Source organism: Pseudorca crassidens, chromosome 13 (assembly GCF_039906515.1).
Source record: "Pseudorca crassidens isolate mPseCra1 chromosome 13, mPseCra1.hap1, whole genome shotgun sequence".
Taxonomy (NCBI): Eukaryota; Metazoa; Chordata; class Mammalia; order Artiodactyla; family Delphinidae; genus Pseudorca; species Pseudorca crassidens.
Genome location: NC_090308.1, coordinates 47,206,121 through 47,219,233, shown reverse-complemented (window position 1 = coordinate 47,219,233; position 13,113 = coordinate 47,206,121). Strand labels below are relative to the sequence as shown.

At 43.8% G+C, this 13,113-nt stretch overlaps 1 protein-coding gene across 4 annotated transcripts in view; it reads right to left on the bottom strand.

Annotated features, from left to right (window-relative positions):
• The window catches only part of FYN (FYN proto-oncogene, Src family tyrosine kinase), a 209,662-nt gene that overhangs the window by 114,177 nt on the left and 82,372 nt on the right, over nucleotides 1-13,113 (bottom strand). For 3 of the 4 annotated variants that reach the window (XM_067702330.1, XM_067702327.1, XM_067702326.1), the window contains exon 3: nucleotides 3,259-3,328. The gene's annotated coding sequence lies outside the window, so the exon portion shown is untranslated. Of the gene's footprint in view, nucleotides 1-3,258; nucleotides 3,329-9,131; nucleotides 9,151-13,113 lie in introns of those variants that run through there. The other variant, XM_067702328.1, reaches the window with a different exon arrangement.

Below are 13,113 nucleotides of genomic sequence, written 5' to 3'. Positions count from 1 at the left end.
AGTTATATATTTACATTTAATTAAATGTCAAAATATTAAAAATTTTAAACCTTCAAAATAATGAGTACTTTAGACATTGATTTTTTAATTATTATTATTATTTCCATATCGGTTTCACAGCCTCAGCACTATTGACACCTTGGGCTGGATCATTTCTGTGTGTGTGTGGAGACGGGTGTCCTGTGCATTTTAGGGTCTTTAGCAGTATCTCTAGCTTCCACCCACTAGATGCCAGTAGCACACACCCTCCCTCCGTCCCATGTGGCAACCAAAAATTTCTTCAGACATTGCCAAATGTCCTCTGCGAGGACAAAAACAACCCAGGTTGAGAACTACTGCTCTCTCTCTCTATCTATTTATATATCTCTCGCTGGCATGGCCAGGAAAAAAAAATCTAGATTTTTCAAGGCACCTACAAGTTTAATTTTCAGAATTTCTAACTTCCTATGACTCACAGTGAAGAATCAGGATGTGTAATACAGTACTACCCCGAAAGATTTATAAACAGCACCACTGCTGTTTCAAACTAGTGGTGGCAGGGCCTGGCCTCATTTCAGTTAAGACATTTATGAGGACGGATTTGCTGCCACCCGATCTCTTGGACTGCTAACCTCCCTACTTTTAGGAGCTCCATTCTTAGAAGACTACTGGTAAGAAATCCTTCACGATCCAGTTACCAGGCTCTCAGTATGGAAGGGGATAAGGGTTGGTGTCTATTAACACCATCTACAGAAGCGAGCACCCATCGTACGCCTCCTGGGCCAGACCCCCTCGGGGGCTGCGTTTCTAGCACTGGGCCATTCATGTAGGGAGTGGTAAAGCCTATGCTTCCTCAAGAAGAGGCGCCGGGTGGGGAGGGAAAGGAATATAACATCAGGAGACAAAGAGTCAAAGAACGGAGATGGTAAGTTCAGCCCAGAGAAGAAGAACGAGGAAGGAGAGCATCTTCAAATATCTGGTGGGCTGGTGTGTGGAGAAGTGAGTGCACTTGTCTCTATCTGCTTACAGAGTGACTCAGGAAAGTCAGCAATTCAGTAAATACTTATCACAGGCTTTCTAGGTGGCAGTCACTGTCCAGACACTGAAATGACAGGAAGTAAGAAGACCAAGTCCTTGCTCCCTTGACCACATATTGTAGCTCAACAGAAGGACTAGATTGCTTTTCTTTCCTCCCTCCTACTCTCTCCTTCCCTCTTTAACAATGTGACCTAATGTCCAGGTATCTAATTGCTCGTTTTTTTCCCATTAAAAAAATTAAGGTTTAATTAACTACAGCAAAATTCTCCTTTTCTATTGTATAGTCCTGTGAGTTTTCACAAAACCTACAGTTGTATAAATACCACTACAATCAAGATCTAGAACAATTTTCTCACCCCCTTAAATTTCCCTGTGCCCTGAATTGCTTTTTAATTGGAGAAAGCTCCTCTGTGCAGTAGCAAACCCCACCTTTGAGAGAATGTGAATTCCCCTCTGTCAAGAATTCTGGAGAAAAGCCTTTTTTGTTTAGTGGGAGATTGGGCCAGACAACCCCTGAGGCCGTGTCCATCTCTTTGATCCCCTGCAACTGGAGGGTTGTCACCTCCAGACACCCGATCTTAACCATCAGCCGACATGGTTGATTCTCTCCAACCACAGGTAAAGGCTCCACCCCAAAGCCAAATTCTTTTGGTCAAAGCTCAAAAACTTCCTTCCAATAACTGGATCTCTGTGAAGACTGCGTAATAAGCATAGACAAACACTCCAAAGAAAGGTTTTGAAATGAAAGCCTCAACGTGGTAATTGAAGCCTAAACCAAGGGTACCATCTCCTCCCGACCCTTCTTTCTCTTCTCGTTATTTTGGTTCAAAATAACTTTGACTCCAAAACCGAACAAAGCTCAAACAACGTGATTGCACCTGGCTGCAAAGATGGCAGGAAGGGAAGTTAAATTAGCTAAGCTGGCTTAAGAATGGGTTGAGAGGGTTAGAGAAGATGGCAAAGGTCTCGGGGACATTGCTATGCAGTGGACGCTGCAGGAGGGACTGTGGCGACCAGCTGTGATGCCCCCTGTGATAGCAAGTGGGGTGTGAACAACCCCTTCCCAGCGGCCCTCCTGCTGGAAGATACTCTCACACCTTTTGCTGGCCTGACCTCAATGGCAAATGTCCAGTTTCCAAACAAGGGTGTTCTGTTGTCAAGAATAACTGCTTTTCACAGACATAGAGAACAGACTTGTGGTTGCCAAGGGGGAGGGATGGATTGGGAGACTGGGTGAGCAGATGCAAACCAGTATATATAGACTGGATCAACAACAAGGTCCTACTGTAGAGCACAGGGAACTGTATTCAATATCCTGTGATAAACTGTAATGGAAAAGAATATGTATATATATATATATATATATATATATGAATCACTTTGTTGTACAGCAGAAATAAACACAACTATACTTCAATAAAATATTGAATGTATTTTATATTTAAAATATAAATCAACTATACTTCAATAAAATAAAATTTAAAAAGAAGAATAACTGCTTTATTGAGCACTCACGGTGCCCCAGCACTACCTAGTTTGTTTTACTCTCACAACAACGCTCTGAGGTAGGTAACATTATAAGCCTCATTTTACAGACAAGGAGGTTGAGGCTCAGAGAGGTTATATAACAACCGGTAAGTGTAGAACTTGAGTTTTAACCCAAGTCTCCTGTCCTTTTTGACTACTGCTAGCAAGGTCTTCTGGGTGTTTGCTAAATTTAATGTTCCTGGTCTCAGGCCGCTGTTATGTTGGTTGGTGGGCTGGGTCCCAGGCATGCTGGATTCTTAACTCCCTTTCATGTCCCATCATTCACCAAGCAGCTAACTGCCTGTTTCTCTCTCATTTCAACATATAGACCAGAAGGATCTCTCTGCTTTGGAAACTTAAAAACATTTTTTTATTCTTTTGGTTTGCAAGTTTATTACTCTCACATTCCACGGGTGGCTAAGAACATAAGCTAAATGGTCCAGGGTATTCTTTATCCTGTATCTGGAAGGTTTCCTAAAATCTAGACTTATTATTATATCTTAGAAAACCCCATATTGCTTAATAACATCAGCAATGACAAAAAAAAAAATGTCATACTGTCAGAAAACACCAACTGAACGTCACACTTAGTTATAAAATCCATTTTGTCAAGTGTAGTACAGGTTTAAGAGATGCACAGAACAAGCCCATGGTTTCCCTTTATGAGCACCATTTACTTCACAAGGTATCAGAAATAAATGCAGCGACACTTACCAAAATTTCCCCCAACGATCACAAACTTTATATATACCACATGTCTTCTAATACAGCTGCTGGACTGGTCCTGAAAAATACCACAACAAAAGGAAACATGCATCATTAGGCAGAAGTAATTTAATATATATTGTGTTTCCCTTCTGGAAACCACAACATCTTCCTTGTTTTGGGCACCCATCAATGTACCACACTCTTACTGCCAGATTCCTCTTTGTTTTTCACAGGAAAGATGAAACCAATTTACAAATTGACTCAGCACTCACTAATAACAAACAAATAACAATCTGGACAATGAAATAAACCAGAAACTGTGCTTATAAATACTTTATTTGAATTTTTAGCCTTTTAAAATAATTGAAGATATGAGAACAATGCAAAGATATCTAAAGCTGAACCCATAACCTTTCCCCCCCACCCCCCAAACCAATTCCTCTTTCCTCTTTCTTTCAGCAATACACTCCATTCTCCCCTGCTGGCTGCGAGGCCCTCACTTCTGTTTTCTAGATTTCATTTTATTATCTGAAAAATAGGAATTACTGTACTAACCTCACAGGGTTGTTATGAGCATTAAGTAATATAAATTTAGTGACATATAAATGACATTGAAAGGCTTAAAACAGCATCTGGCACAGTTATCACTCGGGGAAGGTGAGGAGCTATTATCCTCCTCTGGATCATGCAGGCCTGAAGCCTAAGCCGGCCTTGCTCACCTGCCCTGCAAATCCTGGCCTGAGCCTGACCTTCGCGTCCCATGGCAACTCTGGCACTCACCGCCTCTCTCCATTCTCATCTTTACACTCCCTGCAGAAACCCATCTCCTGGCCTCCAGCTCCTTCTCTTCCAATCCTGCTTCTTCCTAAACACAACTTAAAGCCTCAGCGGAAACACCTCTACTGCTTCCCACCACCTACAAGTTTACCTGTGAAATTATCAATATATCAGCCTGGGCCTCCCACTCGCCTTAGCTCTGTCCCCACATCTTCCCATCAGATGCTGCAGAATGCAGCCACCAGTCCTGCCTCAGCCTGTGGGCATTCCAGACCCTTCTCTGAGTGTCTTCTGTCCCTTAAGTGCCAGTAGGTGGCCTCACCATTTTCCAAGCCCGGGGCTCTTTACCTTTTTGGTCCATAACAGTCTAGAGACATGTTTTTCAGAATAATGTTTTTAAATTCTTGAAGTTAACACATGAAATGCACAGGACTCAAAAGAAGTATACTGATATTCAGTTATCAAAATATATAACAAAATTATGATGTGCTTCTCTTAATATTTAAATAATTTCCAGGAAAATTCTAATTACTACTGTAGTTTTGAAGTAATGTTGGGCATAAATGATACTTCAGGGTATCTGTAACTATAATGTAATATGAAAATACCTAGAATTACTATTGGTGACAAATAGCTAATACTACTGTCATAACAGAATGAAATGTTAGGTTTCAATTAAGGGTTAGTGAAAATAGATAATTTTCCTCCATCCAAGTTCACAGACACTCCCTCCCCCAGGATTCCATCCATGGACTCCAGGTCACGAGCCCCACTTTAAGGCCTAGAGTAACTCTCATCATCTTCTTGAGCCCTTTCTACCTGGACTTTCTCAATTTGGTATTATCTTACCCCTCTTTGCTTTTCTCTTTTTAAAAATTATATTTTATTTGATATAGATACTTTAAATGTACTGATTATATCCTACTTTTTAAGTTGTAAGTCTTCTAAGTTGTAAGGGAAGGCCCTATTTTTTCCCCATTTTTTATTCCTCTCAAGGCGGTGAAGAATGCCCTGCCTCGTAGCTCACAGCAGGAAGACATTCAGCCAGCACTGTTTGAACCAATCAGTGAATAACAGTGCAGTTTTGCTTGCAGAACACAGGCTCAGCTAATATTAATATCATTTCACCTCTGTCTGGCAGCCTATGAGGCTGTAAATATGCAGATGAGATGCCTAAACATTGTATATTTAGAGTATAAAATTCTGAATTTAGGCAACAAAATGTTCCCCTCTTTTTATTTCTCCTTAGAGAGTGAATGCTTGGTCGGCGTGGCTGACCGACAGATCTCCCTGGAACAGACTGACTGTTCAATCATTCCGCCCATACATGGGGCATCTGTGTGACATGAGCACAATTCCTGCCTTAGTGGAACTTCGAGCCTAGCAGCTTTCCCCAGCTAGTCCAGAGGAGCTGAGAATCTCTCAAAGTGTCAGGGCCTTTGCAAAGACAAGGAATAGCCAGTGATTCCCCTAAGTACGGGTGCTTTGGTGACCCACATAGGTGAGGCCAGTTAGTAAGAGTTGCTTTGCCTTCCCACAGGTCTCACAGATGTGAAGCTGTGGTTCCAGGGTAGGCAAGTCGATGGAGCAGTGAAATTCCACCTCCCCTCCTGAATGATGTCTTTGCATATGAGGTTGGAGATGGTAACCCCTCCAAGGGGGCCATCCCAGAAGGGTTTAGTCAACGCCTCGTGGCATGTTCCACTCCGGGCCCCACTGAGTCTGTGATGGAGCAGCCTCATGATGGACACTGGTCCTTTGGTCTTATCAGCCTTTTTTCCAAAACTGCTGCAGCTCAGAACTCCTGTGTGTCTTTTGCCAAGAAAAAAACACAAGAAAAATAACAGAATAGTTCTTCCTTTTCAATGAAGAGAGCATAATGATTTTCTCCACTGAAAACCACGCATTAGGGCACTGTGACCATTTGCTTCGGCAGAAATTCAACACTGGCAAGCAACATTTTTCATGCCCGACATCATGTCAAGTGACTCGCAGGACATGTCGGGGTGTACCCTCCCTCCCTAGTAACTAAGACGGATGAGATAGCTACTCAGAGGACAATGGCTGGACTTGGCACACTCTTTTTATACTTAGGGACATTTAAATCTATTTCATTTGAATTTGTTCCTTTTGAGTCACACTAGGTATATGGTATTAAATTAAAATAGCTGAATGATAATGAAGAGAGCAGTATGACTGTTTAATCTTCTGTTTCAAAAACTGCAGCGTACACATCCTCACGAGTACATATAAGATGCTTATAGGCGCTCCCACAGCACTTAGCATGTTACTGTTGCTTCTAATGCATGTCATAGACGTCGTGTGGCTCCTGTTTAAAGGTAATATTCTCATTATGCACTGGATACGAGCATCTCTACTACAGTTTTCATCTGCATGGGGCCATTCCCTCTTCCTTCTTCCTAACAGATGCCCCATGTTCCTTCAGCCACAGTGCCTGAGAAAAGGTGACAGCACTCCCAGGTGGGGGCGTGGGGGCCTGAATGGTCTAAGGCTTTGCAGGGTGCCCAGCAGCGACATCAGCATCACGTGGGAGCTTCTGAGAAATGTCAGCTCTGAGGCCTCACCCCAAACCTACTGAATCAGAAGCTGTTTCACAAGATCCCAGGTGATCTGTGAGCATGCTGAAGTTTGAGACACACTGATCATGGGAAACCTGTTCCTCGTGCAAGTGACTGGTTCAAGAATAGGCATGTGACCTTCTTCAGGCCAACACGATGTGCAGAACGTTTTGCTGGGAGCTTCTCCTCATTCTTCTGGGAGAAATTCCCTCCTTCTGAATGTTGTGTAGGATGTGATGCCTAGGACTTCCGTAGCTATCTTGCTCCAACTGAAGCATAAAGCTGACCCACAGAGGAGGGCAAAGACAGAAAAAACACAGGGAAGGAGAGTAGGGGTGTTTGCATTCAGTCAACCCTGAAGTCTGCAGAGCTACTAGACTTCCAATAAGTTTCTTATTGTACAGGCCTCCTTAAGTTGGGTTGTCAATTGTCTGCAGCTGGAAAGCATCCTGCCTAATCAGTCCCTAATAAAGCATTATAAAAGGAACAGAATGCCGAGGCACCAGTCAGCCACACAGTGAAGGGTCCAGACAAGTCAGTGCATCAAGAGACCAGAGCAACAGTTGAGAGGCCTATTTTGTTCAGGAACTGACCCAGTAGTATTTCCGGTTCTGACAACCGTTATTTGCTTTGCACATTTCCAAAAGCTTTCTAAATCAGCCAGTCTAAATGATCAACCAGAGGAAGTGCTGAACGTTTTCCAAATTCTTTTAACCAGAGTGGTCAACAGTTGCTTCCGCAGAAGTCACATGGATGTCATTTCCTGCAAAAACAATGGGAGACTAATTGCTAAGCCCCAGACTCTAATAGGGAAAACAACCTGTGATATGTAATTACTGAAGGGTAAATAAGGAAAAGCTTGAGGCTCTCAGAATCTGCTTCTGGATCCACTGCAATAACTTTGGGAGAAGGAGGGGTGGTGGGAGGGAACGAGAGGGAGCGAGAGGGAGCGAGAGGGAGCAAGCTGGTTTGGGAAAAGATTTGAGGGACTAACAGCTTAGGCAGCCACCCATACCACTTTTACGCATCACTGTTAACTTATTAAAGACCTTTCTGAGTAAACCAAATAGACCTGCTATTATATAAAACCATATATGGCTCTGATGTAATTTTGCTTCATATACAGGAGTGATGTAGTCAATAGTCAAGGAGAACTGGGTGTCTAAATGGACATTCTCTCTTTGGTGTCATAGCTTCTCAACAATGGGATATTTTGGGGGGATGGGTGTGTTGCGTTGGCTTGATACAGAATGTATCTTCTATTATGGAGTAAACATTAGTTGGTTTTCCACAGAATGTTCCTGAGGTTCCATCACCTCAGGTCTCTCTTTCCCTCCAAACCTTTTTGCTTTCTCTTCCCTGGTACCTCATATACGTCCACAGCTCCAACTATCACCCTTGTCATGAGTTTCAAACTACATCTCTTGATCGATCACCCTTGTTTCCAGTCCCACTGTTGCTCTCTAGACAGAAAGTACCCTGAGGACAGGGACTTTGTTTTGGTCACTGCTATATTCCCAATGCTCAGTGGCTGGCACTGAGTATTATGTTTGTTGAATGAATAAGTAAAAGGCCTCACTCAGACTCTTAAGACATCTCACAGGAATTCTTGCCATCACTCTTAAGTGGCCTCTTTGCCTCTGGTCTCTCCCTTTCCTACTCTGTCCACACACAGGAAAACTCTAGATTATAGTACTGATCATGTTGGTCCTAAAATGTCTCGGCTGGGAACAACTTACCAGCCCAGCCCTGCACTTCACAGGTGAGAAACTGGTCCCAGCGAGGCCAGGAGACTTGCCTAAGGATTTATGATGAGTGAGTGGCAGAGACGGAATTATAATTCAGGCTGCTGACCCAGTGGCTCTTACTACCATTGCCACTGGGTCAAAATCTTCCACCGTCTTTCAGCAGAACTGAGTACAGGGCTAGGCATACAGGGCTCTCAGTAAGTACTTGCAGACTGATGGAGACTAGATAAGTGAGAATGGGTCTCTGGCACAGGCCAATGGGAACCCTCTTAAAAGAAAGACAATACCCCAGTATATAACATGGGCAAGGAAGGAGCTGCTCTGGACCTTTGCTCCTGCAGTGCCTATGAGCCACCCCCAAGGAACCTCAGGGTGGTGACACGGCTAGAAAAACCAATGACTTAACACACACTCACACTCTTCAGCTTTGCGCTCAAAGCCACCCACCTCCATTCCAAACCCACCTTGGCCTTATCTCCCATTTCTTTTTCCTCCCTCACACCCAGCCTTCCGAAAGCATTTGCTGTTTCCAGCACCTGTCCCTCCTCCTGGCCTTCACCTGCCCTGTTCTTTCCTCTCATGCACCCTTACCTCCACCTGCAAGAATGGCGACCCAACCTGCCCCTCGAGCCCAAGTCGAATATGAATCCCTCCCTGAATTTCTTGTCCGATTTCCTCCACTGGAATTCATCTCACCATTTACACGTCTACTATAGACCTTACCACACTGTCTGCTTCACAGGAAAGAGCCAGATCCTTGAGGGCAGGCACTTACCCTAAATCTCTGAACCGCTGTCACACTGCCCGGCCCACTGCTTCGCACAGAGGAGTCACTTCTCGTCATTTTGTTGAGTCAGAGGGCTTTGTCCTTTTCAGTTCACCTCTGTGACCTATGTTCTGTAATGGGGCTTCCAAGTCTTCCTCCAGCCGGTGCAGGCTGATGATAAAGCCAGCACACTTGCAGGGCCTACCCGTTAAGGAACAGCTGTGTGAGTCCCTGCTGTCTTAATTTCAAAAGCAAGGAATGAGGGGCAGGGGCAGGGGCTAGGGAGGGTGACTTCCCCTCCCTTACATAGCTCTCCTACGGTGGCTACGGCTGTCCTGTCCTGTGCAGCGTGTGGTGCAAGCTGGGCATGTGACAGCGTCCCCTGCAAGTCCAAAGTCAATTGTCTGCAAAACTAAAGAGTTCCAAATGGCGCGATAACACATCAAACAAGCAAGTGTGCAAACAAAGCCCATTCGCAAGGGGAGGAGGATGGGAAGCAGAAAACAGAGTTCCCTAGGAAACCGAGCCTGCTTTAGGACTGACTGTGGCCTTCACCCCTCGTGGGGGAGGAAGAGGGGCGCTCCAAGAAGGCATCACTGGCCCATCTGCTTTCCCTGCCTACAGGGGCCCTGGTCCTTCTGGCTTCACCACCACAAGTTGGGGATACTCAAGCAAGGCTGTGGTTGTTGTTTGTTCTCTTATTTGCTGGAGCGGGAGTAAAGAGTGCAAGGAAAGAGGAGAAGAGTGATGGGCAGACCAAGAGATGAGCATGGAGAGCACTCGGCCAGCACAAAGGGGTTACTGACCACAGGACGAGAGGGCAGGAAGGTCGGACTAGAAAGGACTGACTGCTCCTCTCTCATCAGCCATCGCCAGGATGAGGGGGACTCAGGCTCACGGTGGAGCAAGGCACGCCCAAACCAGCAAATGAGCTTATCTTCAGCTGCCCAAGAGGCGGATCTGAGGTATTTATTTTGGGCTCACTGGCATGGTGGTTGGGCTGAGTCATGCAAAGGGGTGGTCGGAGGGGATGGATGGGGCTCTAGGGCTCCCCACAGTCTCCATCAACCCCAAGCAGGAAGGGTAGTAGTGATATAATTTCTTCTCCTCCTCCTTCAAATAACAATTTATTATACGTCATTAATATGCAATATATTAATAATTACATAATTATTATTATTTATGATAATGACGATGATTGCTATGTTTAAACCTCTAGGCTGAGGGTTTATTTGGGAAAGACATAAACGAAGTAAATGCCATTGGAATAATTAGTTGACTGTCAGGAGGAAAAAGATTCTGTTCTATAAAACTTATGAAAATGAAGTATATATTTATAATAAGCATGTCTTTCTTTTCTTCCTGGCAGTGAGTTTCTATCAGGTGATCACATCTCTTAGGTATCAGGTAAAGATAAAATAGAAACTCTGTTTTGTGGTGTACTTGAATTATTTCTGATTTTCCTTGTAAATGAAGCTGTTTCTAGTGATTTGCAATCCAGAGTCTGAATAAAAATGCTGCTTTGCTATGATGCAGCTGGACAAGTCCCCGAGCTCTCTTCCAACCTGATTACCACGCTCAAGACCCTCCAAACAGACATTCTGCAGTAGCTCCTGGGAAGGCCTCGGATATGCACACAGTATCACAATGCTGCCAAGATCAAGGTTAATAACAATGTGTGCAGAGGCACTGGAGTGTGGGCTGGCTACAATGTTAAAATCCCAGAATCCTGGGGCTGAATGGAATGTTAAAGAATATCTAGTCTGGTAGTCTTTAAGCTATTTTTTAGTATAAAAATCTTGTGTATTCACACGTAGATGTGAGTGCATGTGTATTTCTAATGTTTATGCTACACTCCAACATACTAGATAAAAGTGGAACAGAACAGCTCTGGTTCAGGGAGGAAAGGACTCAAAACACCACCACCTTGGCCATCCTCCTGGCCCACCTGGCACTTCTGGGGAACCCTAACGTTCTCAACACTGAAAACCTCAGATCTAGACCCCTATCCCATCCATTATCTGCATCGTGTCCTCAATACCTCTTCCAGCCATGGTTCTCCATGTGGCAACATGGCTGAACTAACGCCTCTACCTTTTCTCTACCAAGGACCTATTTTACCTACATCCAAGGATCCCATCTATCAGATACGAAGGTTCATTATAAAATAACAGTAATTAAGACAGTGTGGTATCTGTGTCATAGACAATTAGACCAACAGAACAAAAAAGAAGGTCCCAAAATGTACCTACACAGATAATCACCTGATTTATGATAAAGATGACACTGAAGTTCAATAAATGGCACTGGGTTCACTGGGTATTGTGGGTTGTGTTCCCCCAAAAGATATATTGAAGTCCTAACACCCCCCAGGACCTCATAATGTGACATTATTTGGAAATAGGGTCACTGAAGATGTAATTAGTTAAAATGAGGTTATAGTGGATTAGGGTGGGCCCTCAATCCATTACGACCAGTGTCCTTATAAGAAGAAGGAAGTTTAGACACAGAGAAACACAAGGGGAAGAAGCCCATGTGACAACAGAGGCAGAGATCAGAACAATGCAGCTGCATGCCAAGGAATGTCAAGGATTACCAGCCACAACCAGAAGCTAGGAAGAGGCAAGGAACCATTCTTCCCTGGAGCCTTCAGAGGGAACATGACCTTGCCCACACCTTGATTTCAGGCTTCTGGCCTCCAGAACTATGAGAGGATACATTTCTGTTGTTTTAGGCCACCCAGTTTGTGGTACTTGTTACGGTAGCCCTAGGAAATGAATACACTGCATATCCATATGAAAGAAATGATTCTTAATCTCTACTTTACATGCGAAAGTCAATTCCAGATGGATGGTGGAAATAAATGTGAAAGGTAAAATAATAAAACTTTCAGAAGAAAACGAAGAATACGTTCAGATCTTGTGACAGGTAAAGATTTTTTAAAAACAGAATACAAGAAAGTGTTATCCATGAATGAAAAAAATAAGTTGGACTGTATTAAAATTAATTCTTTTTTTTTTTTTTTTGCGGTACGCGGGCCTTTCACTGTTGTGGCCTCTCCCGTTGCGGAGCACAGGCTCCAGACACACAGGCTCAGCGGCCACGGCTCACGGGCCCAGCCGCTCCGTGGCATGTGGGATCTTCCCCGACCGGGGCACGAACCCGTGTCCCCTGCATCGGCAGGCGGACTCTCAACCACTGCGCCACCAGGGAAGCCCTAAAATTAATAATTCTTTATCAAAAGATATCAACAGAATCAAAAGGTAGGCCACATAGTGGAGAAAATAATTTCAATATATAAATCCAGCAAAGAACTCCTACAAACCCATAAGGAAAAGGCAGATGACCCAATATAAAAATGGGCAAAAACTTGAGGAGAAATTTCACAAAAAGGGAAATCCAAATGGCCAATAAACATATAAAAGATGCTCTAGTTTAGTCATCAAAGAAAACTAAATTAAAATCACAATGCCTTACCAATACACACCTACCAGATAGGCCAAAATGACAGAGACAAAAACCACAAAGTGGTGATGACATGGAACAACTGGAACTCTCATACAGTGCTGGTGAGAATGTAAATTGATGAAGACACTGTGGAGACCTGGCAGAATCTATTAGAGCTGGACATACCTACGTCCCATGACCCAGGATCTCGCCATCAAGGAATCCGTCCTCAGCAACGTTAAAGGTACTCACCCACTGACATGTACAGGAGTGTTCCTAGCAGCACTGTCTGCAATAGCCCCAAACTGGAACCCACCCCAAAGCCCATGTGCAATAGAAGGGATAAATAAATTTACAATAAACAATGCATTACACGGCAATGAGAACAAACAAACTACAACTCATAACAACATGGGTTAATTTCCCAAATGTAATGTTGAAAGAGACACAAGAATACATCCTTGAGATTTTATTTATATAAAGTTCAAAGTAGACAAATTCAACCTATGTTAGAAACCATGGTATAATGGTTACCTTTGGTGGG